This window comes from Atta cephalotes, assembly GCF_000143395.1.
Source record: "Atta cephalotes unplaced genomic scaffold scaffold00014, whole genome shotgun sequence".
Classification (NCBI taxonomy): Eukaryota; Metazoa; Arthropoda; class Insecta; order Hymenoptera; family Formicidae; genus Atta; species Atta cephalotes.
This window is the reverse complement of record NW_012130078.1, coordinates 2,218,470-2,234,648: the sequence shown is the minus strand read 5'-3', so window position 1 is coordinate 2,234,648 and position 16,179 is coordinate 2,218,470. Positions and strand designations below refer to the sequence as shown.

At 29.7% G+C, this 16,179-nt stretch overlaps 1 pseudogene; it reads right to left on the bottom strand.

Annotated features, from left to right (window-relative positions):
- Positions 1-2,034: 2,034 nt before the first annotated feature.
- Positions 2,035-8,299, bottom strand: LOC105617858 (annotated as a pseudogene).
- Between the last annotated feature and the right edge of the window lie 7,880 nt (positions 8,300-16,179).

Here is a 16,179-nt window from a genome sequence, read left to right as displayed (position 1 = left end):
GTTTTCCCAATGACCTGTTCGGTGGAGCGGCGTGAGCAGGTTGGCAACGCGCCTCCCATAGATACTGCTCATGCCGCGCGTGTGAACAATCTTATACTAATTCCCAAGTAGGAGATGTACAGTGAGTCATTAACCTTTATAATATTTTATTATAATAAACTCAGTTATATGACACAACGAAGTGTTGTTTATTAACGGTTACTAATTCCAATTGTGTCATCCTCCCTACAGTTATATATAAATATGTTTGATGCTTATAATGAAAAAAATGATTATCATAATCTTATACATAGAAATACAGTCTCGGTGTTATAGACTGCTTGTCCTTTTTTTCTGTAGACAAAACGAGGATTTCTCTTACTTATGTAATATAATGTGAATAATCTTGAGATCTCAGCATGCTCATGCATAATCTTGATCTCATAATGCGTCTTTTGTAACGCCCAATCTTGCCACATATGCTCGAATAATTCTCTAAACTAAAAGAAAGTAATAAGTAAAGAATCATATATTTTTAAAATCGATAATAAAAATATTAATGAGCATTGAGACGCAATGGTATTGCTTCCTGATAAAAAAAATTGACAGAACAATTGAGAATAATAGGATTTCTATCATTTTGCATCATTTTCTATAATTATGATATTATTTTTTATAATTCTATGACATTAGCAATGGTTGAAAACATGCAATACAGGCGATAACTCGCAAACTTTCTGGTATCATTTTCTATCGTCGGCCTCGCGAACATCACGATTGATCGGATATGAATTCTATTGTATTTTATCTATTGTATTTTATCGGATTCTATAAGATATTTCTATAAGATTTGTACAAATTTCCTATAAGATTTGATTTCAAAGTCTTAGTGAATTCACTAGATTTCATATTCAATAGGATTTTTATATCCTTCTCTATCAATTCTTTTACCAGGGTTAGCAATTATCATTTAGCTTCATGTTCCATGATGATTAACAACGCTGCATCTTTATCAATTTGTGACTTAAATATTATGGACATGTGAGCTAATTATTTGTATCGTTCTTGCTAAGGACTCCAAAGAGAGAGTCGAAACGTTCAAAACAAATAAGACATCAATCTGATTATTGATTGTTCTCTAAATATTTGCACCGTTTATCATTGCTGACTCTCATTAGTCTACTATATATATTTATCTTTTTGTATTATTTAACATTTGAGAGTAATATAATTATTGTATAATTATTGTCCTAATATAATGATTGAAAATTATTGTTATTGTTTATGTTACATATTTTGCCTATGTATAGCTTTTATTTATTTATTACTAAATACATATTAGTGAATATAAAAACATGCCATTGTCTGAATTAGTGTAAGAATAAGCTAAATAATAATAAGCTAAATAAGTTAAATTCCATTAAAATACAATTGTATATACAAAAGTAATTTTTTTTCTATTTATCTAAAAATTAATGGCAATCTAGATTTTTGCATATTGGGGACAAGCATTCTATTGAGTTTAATATAAATTATAAAGATCTAAAAATTTTTTAGAAACTTACTTTTTCTATGTGTATTATACGCGAATACAAGTTGCTTAGGCTACCTAGTACAAATAGAAGAGGTGGTATCCCATCCACTATAAAGTCCAGAGTAATTTCAGATGTTAACATGTTCGAAATCTAGAAACAGTGTTAAAAGTGGAATAATTAATTTCATGGAAAAATAATCCAGAATACAGATAATTCAATTAAATATCTCGTTATTTAATACTCTTCATTATAGCTCCGATAAAATAATATCTGTTTGGTTACTGTGTTTGAATTTTATTTGTATTTTAATATGTTATTTCCGATCTTTTAGTTGAAAACATATTTAATATTTAATTGAAAAAAAAAATTATTTTTTAAAGTTGCGACTACCTGAACAAATACAGACGACAGCATGACAACAGTGATAACAGCTCTTGCTAAATAAGAGCTCCACTCGCTTTGATAAGGCCATAGTCCACTAACCGATAGAAGAAATCGATTAAATTTGTAGTAATGCTCTTTAGGATGTTCCATTTGCTTCGAAAGTCTCAACAGAACTGACTGCAGAAGCGAGCCAGTTGTATTACTTATAGTCATTTCCCTCTAAAGTCTGTCCGTTTTTACATTTTTTATTTTTTTTCTTCCAGCATCATGCGTTATTAGGCAAATAACATCAAAGGAAAATGCATGCACTAATGTGGGAGCGAAAATTATTCCAAGGTGTCGGAAGAATTGATCACTAAATTATTCAGTATTCGCGTAATTTCATGGGAAAGAAACATCGGTAGGGTCTCCAGATGGAAATTGTCATTAGAATTTTCTACGGTTTTTTTTTCACGCGCGATTATTTCGTAGATTATAATTTGTAAATAATAGATTATAATTTGTATCATTTCAATTTTTCTATTATAATAGAAAGAGTTGAGGTGAGAATTATAAAAAATTTAACATAAAAAAAACTTTGCGGCATTTATACATATTAATTTTACAGTACACTATTATCGATACTCTTCTATAAGTGATAGAAACAAGTATTTCTTTTTAAAATATAGATATAGATATAAATTTGTAGAATGCAAAAAGTTGATATTCAATTCTGCGATATCAAGGAAAATGAAAAAGGTATATGTACTGAAGAGAAATCCGAGAAATCCTATATTTTTTATTTTTCTAAATGAAATTTTGGTAAATATTAATAATAACGGAAGCAGCTCCGATAACCTTGACCTTGAAATGTGTTGTCGCTGCTTCTGTTATTATTAATATTAACCGAAATTTTTAGAGATTTATGTATCTTAAAATCTATCTAAGAATATAAAAATAAAATTCAATCATCAAAGAAAATTTTCCATTGCAGTAAGAATCATGAATGAAATACTTTTACATTGTATTTTTTAAATAAAACGAATTAGTATAATTATAAAAAATTATTTATCAATCAATTTAAACGAGGTGTTTATTAGTTCATGTGAATGCAATCAATTTTTAATCAACGATTTGATTCCGACTTTCATCCTGCATCATTGATTTATAGGAAGTTAATTAGAGAATTATGGATAAAAGGAATATAAGAATTATAATTGGTTTCGGCAATAATAAACTGATATTGTACTTAAACGCTATATTTCACGCAGTATGTAATAAAATGGTGATAATATCTTCGACTAGATACATCTCTTCTACACAAGATCTAAAAAATATTGTTAATTTTCCAATGATTCCTTAATTTCCTATCTTTTTTAATTAAAATTTTTAATTAATTTTTATAGAAGAATACTTTTCTCTAAAATTCATTCATCTAAAAATATAAAAATAGAATTGACCTACACATAATTCTGTGTAGAGATCAAAGGAATGAAATCAACTTTTCATGAAAAATATATTAATTATACATTCGTCAAAGAATCTCCCATTGATGTAAGAATCACGAGTGGGATATATAATATTTTTTAAATATTTGCATAGAATCACAAGTATTCTAATAATTACAAAGTAGTTGCTCGATATCTTCGCGTAGAATAGCAAAAATCGGTCTATCATGACAACTGTTGCCAGCATGATAACATCAATTTTCTATGAATTTCCTGTGGACAGTTATCTGGACAAGGAAGACGGTGGCCACGTTCCAACGCATTCGATAGGTTCATTATAGTCGTCATTAAAATTTCTTTTTCAGCCACTCTGACTGACAGTTGTGGATCGACGCCATAACATAAAAATTTCGTACATTGTCACACCAAATGATTACACGTCCGAACGCGTTGAAAATTTGTTATGCCTCAAACTCTCCGGTGCATACCTAAAAAAATTGTTTATTTCTCTGATAAAAAAATAATTCAATCTTAGAAGAATTAGCGAGAAAATATAAAAAAATTATATTATGTAATATATATTTTCAAACGTGAAACGTTATTTTATTCTATTATTGTTAAAATATTAAGAAAAAAGAATGAATATATTTTTGATACTAATCATTATACTATCTATAATACTTACCATTTAATTGGAATATTACGAAGAATTTTAAATACATAATAATCACTCGCAGCTATGCGCACTTGCGCAAGACCGAAGTCACTGATTTTCACTCGATCTTCGTTCGCTACTAGAATATTTCTCGCTGCTAAAGCTCGGTGAACAATATTCGTATTACCGAGATACTTTATCCGCAACGATGTCTAGAGAAGCCTAACAGTATTTTATATGCAAGGTTGTACCGATGCAAACTTAGATAACTCAATAACGAATCATATTGAATAAATTCCATCACCAGAATTCGGTTCACAGAGCACAAAATTTTTACAATGTTTGGATGATTGAGTCTCTAAAAATAAATTTAAAAAGAGAAGAATGAATATAATTTACAGAAAGTTTAAACACACAATTCCTGAAAAACAATTGATTCTTAAACAATGATTCACCTCCATGATTTTAATTTTTCTTTCGAAGTCAAGCACATTTTCCTCATGCATCTTGAGTTTTTTGATGGCTACATCCTGCTCCAAATCAACTTCCTTACCATTGCGTCTTCTGAGCGTACCCTTATATATTTGACCATAAAAGCCTTCGCTTATATGTCCTTGCAAGAACATCCAAATTTTATCTCGTAAGTACGCTGCCATTGGGAGCTATCTTTACTGTTGCAAGCCTTATCATTACATTTATCTTTATTAGTCTTGCCTGAGCTATCTTCAATCGACTCACTACGATCGTTCCAATTAATATTAATGTAATCAGTGACCAAACTCATTTGCGATTCACTATTTGATTTGCTTTCTTCTGTATAAATACTGCCATTCTCGTCATTGTCCCCATCGGCATCTCGGAAAAACTTAGGACATATAGTAGTATAAGTATGAGTTCTACGAGCATTATATACTTCATAGAGAATCTAATTGATATCTCGCATAATAGCCTGAGATTGTTTCCTTGCTATGGAATTATTTTTGCCCCAGCTCCAACATTAATTTATAGATTTCGTTTGGACAATCTTTAGGAGTAGGCAATCGATTTCCACATTTATAATACTGCAAGACAATATCATTTAATCACCATACTCAGAGTTTCTAATAAAATAATTCTATCAGCATAAAAAAATAACGTAATGAAATTTTTTTTGTAATAAATATACCATTTTAATAGTATGAATTTTGTGATATTTGGAGAAGCCCCTCTGGAAAATATCTCCCAAATAGTCGCCGCCAGTATATCCGCTTGAAGACTATATTTTGATGCAAAATCCGTGTAACATTCTGATGATATCCGGTATATGCTGTGCAAAATAACGAAAAATCGCGAATTCTTACATTTAAAAAGAAAACAATGAATATAAATAAACAAGATTTTTATTTCTTGACTTACTCGTCCTCAGTAGAAGTGAAGAGACCAGAATCATTCAACTTGACAATAAAGCTGTTATCTTTGTGTAAATATACGAGAACGTTCAGCATTTTATATTTCTATACACGATTCTTCTCCTACATATTCTTGCATGTTTAAGATATTAACATTAAGATATAACACAAATATTTGGAGAAATTTACCAATTGCCATAGAGCTGTTGCCAGACAGACGGCTTCTATCATATCAACCGTTAATAAAGATTTACTATTGCTGCACAGGTACTTGTCTAGCGGGTCCAAATTCACTAGCTCGAGTAGCATTCCGATCGTCGGAGCTACAGTTATACCATATAATCTGAAAAGTAGAATATAGTATTTTCATGATTTAATACCTTTCTAAGATTTCTGATATTTATCTAACTAAAGTTACTGAACGTAGTTGGCTCCATTTGCCGACCAATTCTAAAAATTCTTTGGTATAATTATTCTCCTCCGTCTTCAGTATCTTCATCATAATCTCGAGCTTCTTGCTTTTAGCAACTCGCCATATAGTTCGATGCAAACTCATTGTCGTGGAACAGGTCAAATCTTCGTTGATTTTTGCGCTTTGCATACCTATAATTCAAACCATGGTACGCATCGCGGTCCACCTTACAATAAAGTAGTAATTATTTCATCATCTGCTGCTACATCGTTTACGATATTTTCCAAAGCGCAAAGTAATAATTTGGACTTGTCTAGAAAATAAATTCTCTATATATATAAATGTATATAAATGAAATAATAAAATATTAATATTTTCCTTCTAAAATTCAAAAATCAATATTTTCTTTCTAAAAAAATATATATATTCAATTCATATATGACTAATTAATATATACCATATTCCAAAAATCCCAAGCATTTGCCAAAGTATATCGATTCATTGGGATTTTGGAATGAAGAAATTAAATGTCTCAAAGATTCATATACTCGAAAACTGTTTGTCATTACAAATTTAATAGATTTAGTCTCTACTACTTTTTATATAGTTCCACCTTTGTTGTAAACGTCGATGTAATAAACAATACTTGGTTTCACTCTCGCGCGGTATATAACTTCCAGGCTCGTTGGCACATTTTTCTTTAAGTTTCGTATACGAGAAATCCATTCTGAAACATTTTTAAAGACTATATGTAAATATTATGTAAGAACTTTCTTTCATTTTGTAAAATTCATCTTACCCAACTGGTCCATGGCACCTTAATTTTTGTAATCTTTCTAAGGAAGGCGTAATAATACTAAGATCACCACTACACAGATTAAAATTCCACTTAACAGATAAGCGGTAATATCCGTCCATTGCGGATACAAATAATAAAATAGCTTTTGTGTCAAAATGTACACAATGGTGTGCCAGTTCTTCTCCCAATTAACACAACATTATTCTTTCTAAAATGTGATAGATAAAAATATTCATTATTTTTATTATATTTTACTAATATGGACCATAAAAATTATTTTAATTTGTGTTTTAAGATTGTGCATTAAGAAAAGCCAATGTTCTGAAATATATTATTACATTGCATATATTTGTTGTTACCTTTTAGAGAGAGTGGATACATCTTCTATCCTACAAATCATTTTCCATGTACCAATATCAATATTTATATATCACAATATTTTACTTGCTCTATGATAACCCTAAGTAAGACTTTAGCTCTTAGATTAGGAACATCTTTATCATTAATACTATGTATTCCACATATGGAGCCATGAGTTCTGTTTCAAATACTGTTCCTTGACATATGCAGCATCATATCCAGATAATTTTGTAAATGCATTGTGAATAGGTTTTCTAATAAAAAAGACATGTCTTTTTATGCATTCCTTAGGTATATATTTTTTATATTCTGATTCTACAATTTCTCGTGAGAGTTCTTCTTCAAGCCCCTGCAATGAAAAAATTGTAATAAATAAACAACAATTGTTTACTCCATATCGTTCTATCGAAGAAAAACGACTTGTATGTTACCTATACGTATCACTAACTCCTAGGCCAATTAATTCATGTTTATGTTTCTCATAAACAATGTCAGGTACCTTATTATCCAATACTATCCTTATGAACTTGTTCAAAATAATAATTATATGCATTTAAATCTATTTCTCTCAGCCTGTCCATACTAGATGGCTTGAATCTCAGGCGAAAGTTGAATCTGTATTTCTTCAAGTCTTCTTCTAGGATGTGACCACAACCATAGTTATGAAGAATAATGTTGCAGTGCAAACAGATGTCTTGCTAAAGGACTTATATTGAAAGTATATCTACAAGTTAAATAGTTTTGATTTAAAAAAAATATTAAGATTGCTTTGCAAGGATAAAAATAAAAGATTATAACCAAAATTTATTTAAATATGTTATGAAAAAATAAATTTAATTTTGCAGAAATAAAAAAGGTTCAAATTGACAGAATAAAAAATTAATAAAAATAGATTATATAGATTTATGAACATACAACTATAATTATTCAATAGCAACCATTAAAAATTTTTCACACAATAACATAAATTTACATAACACATTTTGTATGTATATAGATACATTAAGCAGAAAATTATAATTATATTGATATAATGTCACTGTTAATTTGTATTCTACATAAATAAATAAATATTAACAAAAAAGCTAATTTCTTGTTATAATTCTAATTAACGAAGACGATAGTATGATTAATAGATAACACAGAGTAATTTTCAAAATCATCAAGTCAAAATCGTTCATTTTTACCATAAAGATATACAATAACATTCCATTCTGTTTAATTTAACTGAAAGAAAAAGATTCATACACACCTTTATACACAGATACTCGATGGTTTCACCTTCAGTAAATGCATATTTCAATGGTTTATCTTTGTTAGCCATATAAATATATATATAATGTGACAGTCGCAGGATCATCCATATTAATTTACAAATCTTCAGTCTCACCAGAAATATTACATCTTATAGCAAGCTCCTCGATAACTGCACACCAATTTGTTTTTTGTTTATCATGTGTGATAAATATAGCGAATTCAGTCATCTGCATTACTCTGCACTTGTGCAGACTAAAGATTATTACGCCAAATGTTGTTTAATAATAAAAATACACATATTAAAAATGCACATATTATTAATAAAATGTCTAATATTAAAATTATTATTTCTCTGTGAAAAAAGCATTCAAATCTATTCTATTGGTCAACACTATTGAGCTCTCCTTTTATTTGGATGTTTTTTGCATAGAAAATTATTACAGTATAACCAAAGGGAAACTTGAGAGAGGACATGACGGCTCAAAACCTGTGACCGCAACATGCTGCCGCGCACTATGCCCTCTGACAAAGTAGATGTACATTACATAGCATCGTCCACTTTTCTAGGCTGGAAATAATAAATCGATATTTAGTTCATATAATCGTGCTACATGTAGCCTTTACTGTGCCTCGAGTAAAAAAAATAATATATCCTTTGCTGCGTTCGGATTCCCACCTAGATGATCCTTGGGTGTCATCCTTTAACAAATAACAAAGATGATATGACATCCGGGGATGTCACTCAGATGGGAATCCGAATGCAGCCAAGCGTAGGATTATTTTTTTTTGTTCGGGAGGGCATAAGCGCCTCAAACCAATAAGCATTACTGTCTATACATGATAGATTTCCTAATCTCAATAATCAACTTTAATGCTTAATGTCTCGATTTGCGAAGCTGTCCCAATGTTTCTTTTTTTTTACAGATTCTTTCGTTTTTGAGCAAAAACGCATCAAATGAATCTAATTTCATCAAAATCGGAGATGTAGTCCATATTCTAAATAATTATCTTGCAGTCATTAATCAGTTTTTTTTCTGCAATTGTGATTGATATGGCTGTTCCGTTCCGCTATAAATTTCCGCAACGGAGGATCTCGTATACAATAGGCTGCGTTCGGAAGCATCACACATTGGTGTTTCGTAGACTTCAGTGGAGAAGTAGTGGGGGTATCGCATGCTTTGAGTGAAGATCCCGAACGGCTTCCGTTTGACGTGTGTGTCACTTCAATTCCACCTTTTTGCTCATATTTAATCCTATCCTTGATCTAAACAATTCACAGAAGAAAGGCAGTGGAATAATTGTAAAGAGGAACGGTAGTATATGATTCCAAAAAGAAAGGAATATAAGTCATTCCTTTCATGATTATCGGCGTTTGTTTCATTATCATACCGAGTAACTGTTGCTGTTATGACTTTAGACAATGATAAAATTTTTCATCGTTTATGGATTTAAAATACGGATGGATTGAAAATTTCCAATCCATTTTCATTTGCCGGGTCTATTAGTTCCTGTGAGGTTTATTATCGATCTTAAAGTTAATTTTGTTCTAAATAGTACTAGACACATACGATTTTACAACATTTATACAAATAATCTATTGTGTAGTGTACGTAAAATATTATTAAAGAGCAATGTAAAAAGAAAGTTAGAATAAAAATAAATAAAAAAAAGTAAAACTTAGACAAATTTTCTAGATTAATATAACTGCTCAAAATTTTTTGACCCAAGAACGCGATGTAATTATCCTTTTCTTCCATTCCATGGAAAAGAAGAATTTTGATTGGTCCATTCTCTTATGCACTATACATTATGCAAGTCTGTGCTATGGCTCACATTGAATTTCCTTACTTTTCGCACGGATGGTATTCGGTGTAGCTCTCACATTTCCGAACGATCTCACACTAGTGGACACCAAGTACACACGAGTATTTCCAAACGGTTGGTGTGAATTAGTGGCACATCAATGAGTGTTTCCGACCGCAGCCATAGTCGTACAAGCTATGCCGAGCCCGTAATAACAACACATTAGTTGCAAGTTTATTATGATAGTCGATCGCAAGTTTATTATGATAGCCAATATGAAGTGTTGATTTCAAAATGCGATCGGCTTGCAACTATAGTAGAACCGGCTTAAAATGTCGCATGATAGGCTGTGATCAATGTCTCACTACAAATGCTTTGAAGCATTTGATGCAATAATTAGAAGAAAGAATTTTACAAATTAACCAGTTAAAAACGCATCAAAACGTTTGAATCATGTTGACCGTATCCATAGTCGCATGATTGCATAGTTATAAGAGATTGTTCGCGTCATATGTTCCAACATGCTCAATACATTCGCGTCACCGGAACCAATATGGCGACTAGATATTCACGTCGCATTAGAGCATATTCCTCTTGGAGTAAATTAAGAGCTCCATTTACCTTAGAAAATGGTTCGATTGGAGTTCCGCACGCATGGTTGAAAACGTACTGTATCGAAAAAAATATTTCAGATTCATTTTGTATAAAAACATTTAATAAATACGTTTTTGATAGAAATATAAAAATATATACAACAATATAATATTAATAAAATAAAATAATAAAATAAAATAAATATATGAATAAAAAAAATTAAAAAAATAAATAAATAAAATAAATAAATAAAATAAATAAAATTAGAAAAATTAAAAAAATAAAATAATATTAATACAATAAAATATAATATAATATAAAAATATAATATAACTTTTATATTTATTAAAAACGCATTTATTTTATATAACAACGCTTTTCAAATAATCGACGTAACACAATAAAATACCTGAAACGAAACGAGGCACATGTCCAATCTGTTCGAGTAGTCTCATGGATTAGGTTTGGTGATATGCTCATTTCCTAAATCCATTCATGTCACTGAACATTGGAGCACACGAATGCAACTACTCCAACCGCCGTCTTATCTATGATCTAAGTGCTCTCTGGATTAATTTGGAGTATGCGATACGAACAAACTTGTGAGCTCTTGTCGCAGAATTTTATTTTGTATCGATGATACGAAGCAAAATCCTATTTTCTGATTGGTTGCAGAGCGTCGTACGATGCACGTCGGATTCAGTGTAAATCTAGCAATGCATACGAATAGTAAATAGTAAATGCGGAATAGTAAATGCGTCATAGAAGTACCAATCAGCGTTAAGGGCATTCTATAATGCGTTGCAAGCACCCATTGAAACGTTTGTAGCGACAATCAATTAGAAGCGTTTAATGATATTATTTATGCTTCTGATTAATTGTCGTGACATTTCAACTGGCAATGCATTGTAGTGGATTGTCCGGAAAGTTCATGCCGACTAACCTATATAATTTAATAAATGTAAACTAAAATTTAAATTTTCTGCGTTTTAATTTTCCTTCAACATCGGCACGAATCTTCCGGATAATCCAATAGAATGCCCTTTATTCGGCGTTATTTCAAATAGCGCTAATTCCTATTACAATCTTTTATAGCGTTTTTGATTAACCGATTCGACGCGACTCCGGGATTGACTCTAATCATAAGTTCAATTTGAGACTCGACACCTACAAAGGATACGGTCAATGTGATGCTATTGTACAAATGCGTTTTTTGATTAGTCAACTTGTAAAATTCTTTCTTCTGATCCATTTTGTATTCTGATCCATCAAATACTTCAAAGTATTTGTAGCAAGACTTTGACCAAAGCCAAAGTGTCATGGCGGAAAGAGTTTTCTTCTAATCTCTATCTAAAATTGTTCATGAGATTTATTTTATTAAATAAATTATGCGAGTCAATAAATATATTACACAATGAGTATATTGAGTAAGAAATTTGTGTTATATGTTAATAATATAATCATTGTTAATTATGAAAACATATATTAATTGTTAATATATCAATGAATGATACATCGAATGATACATAAATTTTGATCACAACAAATATTGTAAACAATAATTTTTACAGAAAATAGGAGCATAAATATGGAAAATTATTCGAGAAATTTGGAAAATGGTTTAATGGCGGAAGGGATTCTATGGACAGCGATGGCAATAGTTTTAATTGAAAATATTGTAACATTAATAATATGCTTTGTTGTTAATGAATTTATACATATTGCTATAGCATTGATGTTATAAATTTTTCTTTTTAGAAAATACCATATTAAAATTTGTACGGACAACAAATTCATCCTATAGCAAATCATCGTTTGAAAGTGAAAATGGAAAGTGATTTATATACACATTGAAAAGTGAAAAACTTTGATTTATGAAAATATTATTTTATATTTAAAGTAATGACGAATTTCATTTTAGAGAATATAATGCAGTACAGCATCGTTTAACTAATGAAATATTTAACTAATGAAATGTTTACACAAGAAAAAAAGAATTTACATAGAGCTTCCTGGAAAGATAATAAAAGCAAAGAATTGGTACATTATATTATTGAAATATTGAACAAATAGATCCATTTTTCACATTCAAAAATAAGAAACGTATGTGGGAAGTTATAAATAATGAATTTATAAAGAAATATGGAACTTTTCATTCACCCTTGCAGTGTGAATACTGAATATAAAAATATGTTAAAAAAAAAAGAAATGCTGCAAAGAAAAATAATAAAAATCAGAAAAATGTAATATAGCCTTTGAAGAAGAATTTGAATTAATCAGTAGTATCGATGATAACATTAAACCTGAAGTATGCTTTGGTATAGACTAGTATACTATTAAAAAAGAGGAAAATAAATACTTTGAGCAATGACGAAGAAGTCGTCAAGATAAAGAAGAGAAAAGTATAGAAATCTACAGATATTTTTGCAGTATTGCAAAAAATTCACAATGAGAAAGAAAAACAAAAAAGGCATTGACATAAAGAAAAGATAGAAGTTCTCCGAGAATTATTTTCCACAAATAAGTAATATTTTTATGAACATAACATTTTTAAGTAAATATGTTTTCAATATTTTGCATTTGCAATAATCACAGTTTAATGTAATATTATATAATAGAATTTTCCGTAAATAATATATACAACTCTTTCTTTGTCATTCAACGGCAAATGTATGTAAGATGGAAAAAGAACAATAATAATCTATAATTCTATAAATTAAGAATAGAAAAGACTTAACATTGTAAGAAAATTATAAAGAAAATGTTAAATGATAAGAACAGCAGAAAAAGTAGTAGGGGAGTTCTTTGTAAATTGGACATCTTTGTAGGTTGAATACCCCTTGACATTTCGAATATTTGCAGTGGAAATATCAAAACTCCGACTGTCATTGTCTCTACAATATTAAACTTTATTTTTTATGATTTTGGAGCGAAAAGATTTCTGTGCCAAACAAATTGTGAAAAAAACGTCGAAAAAAAAGTGAAAATTAAGATTCCTATTTTTTACTAAGGTTATAAATTGAATAATTTTCATCGAAAATTTAAGGTGAATATATGTACTGTGCTCCATTTTTTATGTATTTTCATAATGTAAAGAGAATTCCGAACAAATCATGAACTGAATTTTTTTTTTTCAATGCATTTCTACACATCAACAATTTTATAGGTTGGATACTTTTTTTCTTTGTAAGTTGGACATCCATTTTCTTTTTATTTTTCACGATATAACGCAATTGTTTATGATTTTTTGTTGTTCGGAATCCTTTAAAGTGAAATAAAAAAGTGTTTTTATTGCATTTTAATGAAATTTTCGGTGATTTTTTTCCAAATTGAGTTCAAAGTTAGGATTAGGTTAGGTTAGGTTAGGTTAGGTGATGATTTGCTCAAAAAAAATGCCTGACAAACTCACCAAAAATAACTTCATGAAGTGTCATACATGCAATATCGTCATTCACATAAAATGTGCCAATATACGTTATAGCATTTACATGCTCAAATTGCGATACCGATATGGACTAATATCAATATGATGTCATTTCATTAAAATTTTCATTCCAATTTTTATTAATTTTTCCTCTTCAAAGCTTATTTTCATTCAAATTTTCATTTTTTATGTTCAAATCAACTGAGACCAATTAATAAATTGAAGAAATTTCATAAATTTTATAAACATTGTGTTTTTACTTAAGTTTTTTTGCATTTTTAGCATTTTTTTACGAGTGTCCAACCTACATTAAAAAATTTGAGGGGATCGTTTTTGAGCCTTTTTTTGAATTGGCTATAAAAAAAAATCCACTAAACCCAATTTTTAATGATTTTCAATGATTTTTTTGTCCAGAATGTAGCTATTAATCTCAGCTTTCAGACAGTATCTTGATATCAATGATATGTTGATTCTCATCTGAGTTATGAGCAAAAATGCTAAGAGTGTCCAACCTACAAAGAATTCCCTTCAGCATATGTAATAAATTGTATTATTATATTATAAAAATATTAAACAAATATTAAAAAATATTAAAAGGTACAGTTTCCATATTTAAAAATAAGAATTGTATGTGAGAATTTATAAGTAAAGAACTTCTTTGTTTTTTATATTCGATAATATAATTATATTTGATATATCATTATGATATTATATTGTAAGAATTTAAATGTAAGATTTGCCAAAATAGTGTAATTTTAAGGCTCCTGATTAGTCGCAGCCATGTTGGAATCGTCAAAAGCGAGGAATGACACATTAATTTATGTTGCATGCCATTTTTAAATAAAGACAATTTAGATGAAATGATGAAATCGCTTTAAAACACTTATAAAAATCGATGAAAACTACCTTTTTCTCCCTTGACACTCAGTAAATGATCGTAAAAGGCACGTAAAGTGAGTTTATATTCGAAAAGAAACACAGGGTCCGACAATTGCTGAAACGAATAAAATATATTTGCTTTTACATATAAAATTTCAAAATAACTTCAGTTTTCATAGATAAATACGACTTTGATCAGTACGAGACAAGTCACATTTTCACAATTAATCAAATAATAACAAAATAGCATGCAATATAAATTTCGTCGTCAAAACGTTACTTTTTCACGTCTATAAGTTCGGTTATTTATCAAGGTGCGGCGCTATGACATGCATATAAGCACGAGCCTATGTCCGTGTGCATGTGGCGCGCCGAGAGCGAATGAGACAACAAGCTTCTTTTTACAGTCGCTTGCTTTAAGCGAAAATGCTTTCTCGGCAATCTCCTCCATAGGTATCAATAAGAGGCGGGGAGAGGAAGGGGGCATTCTAAATAATATACAAGTTTTCATAAATTATAGTAATAGTGTACCCCTCCCATTAATCTAGAATAATATAAATCCAAATGCCAAAACACAATAGTTTACGAGATATTTAATTGTTTAAGATTTTTCATGCACGTTATATATTACACCCCTCCTTCACAAATTCAAGTAGTTTAATGGAACTAGAATTTTACCGGAAAAAAATTATAAATCAGCATTTCTTTTCGCGAAAGTTTCGAAAGGTCAGAAAAGAAATACGTTTGAAACCCGAGACTTGTGAAGAAAATATGCAAAAAAAAAATAGTTACATAAAGCACATTTTTCGCTTTTAAAACAAAAGATATTGATTGTATGAAAAAAAATTCGATATAAAAAATGTAAGATAATATCTACAAAGTGAGACGTGGAACATTAAAATCGATTTATTAGGGCTAACTGCAATTCTGACATTTTACATATAATTACATTAATTGGGCTAACTGCAATTCTGACATTTTATATATATTGGGTTGTCCGGAAAGTTCGTGCCGATTTTGAAGGAAAATTGAAACGCAGAAGTTTTTGAAACGAAGAATTTAAATTTTAGTATACATTTATTAAATTATATAGGTGCCATTCTGTTCTACAACTTCTCCATCTTCCTTTCTCCATCTTTCAGGCAACTTGAAAATTCCGTCCTTCCAGAATCTCTCATGTTTTTCAGCGAAAAACTTTTCTAAATGATTTTTTACCTCGACCAAAGAGTTGAAGCTTTTCCATTAAGGCAATTTTGTAATGATCGAAATAGGTGAAAATCAGA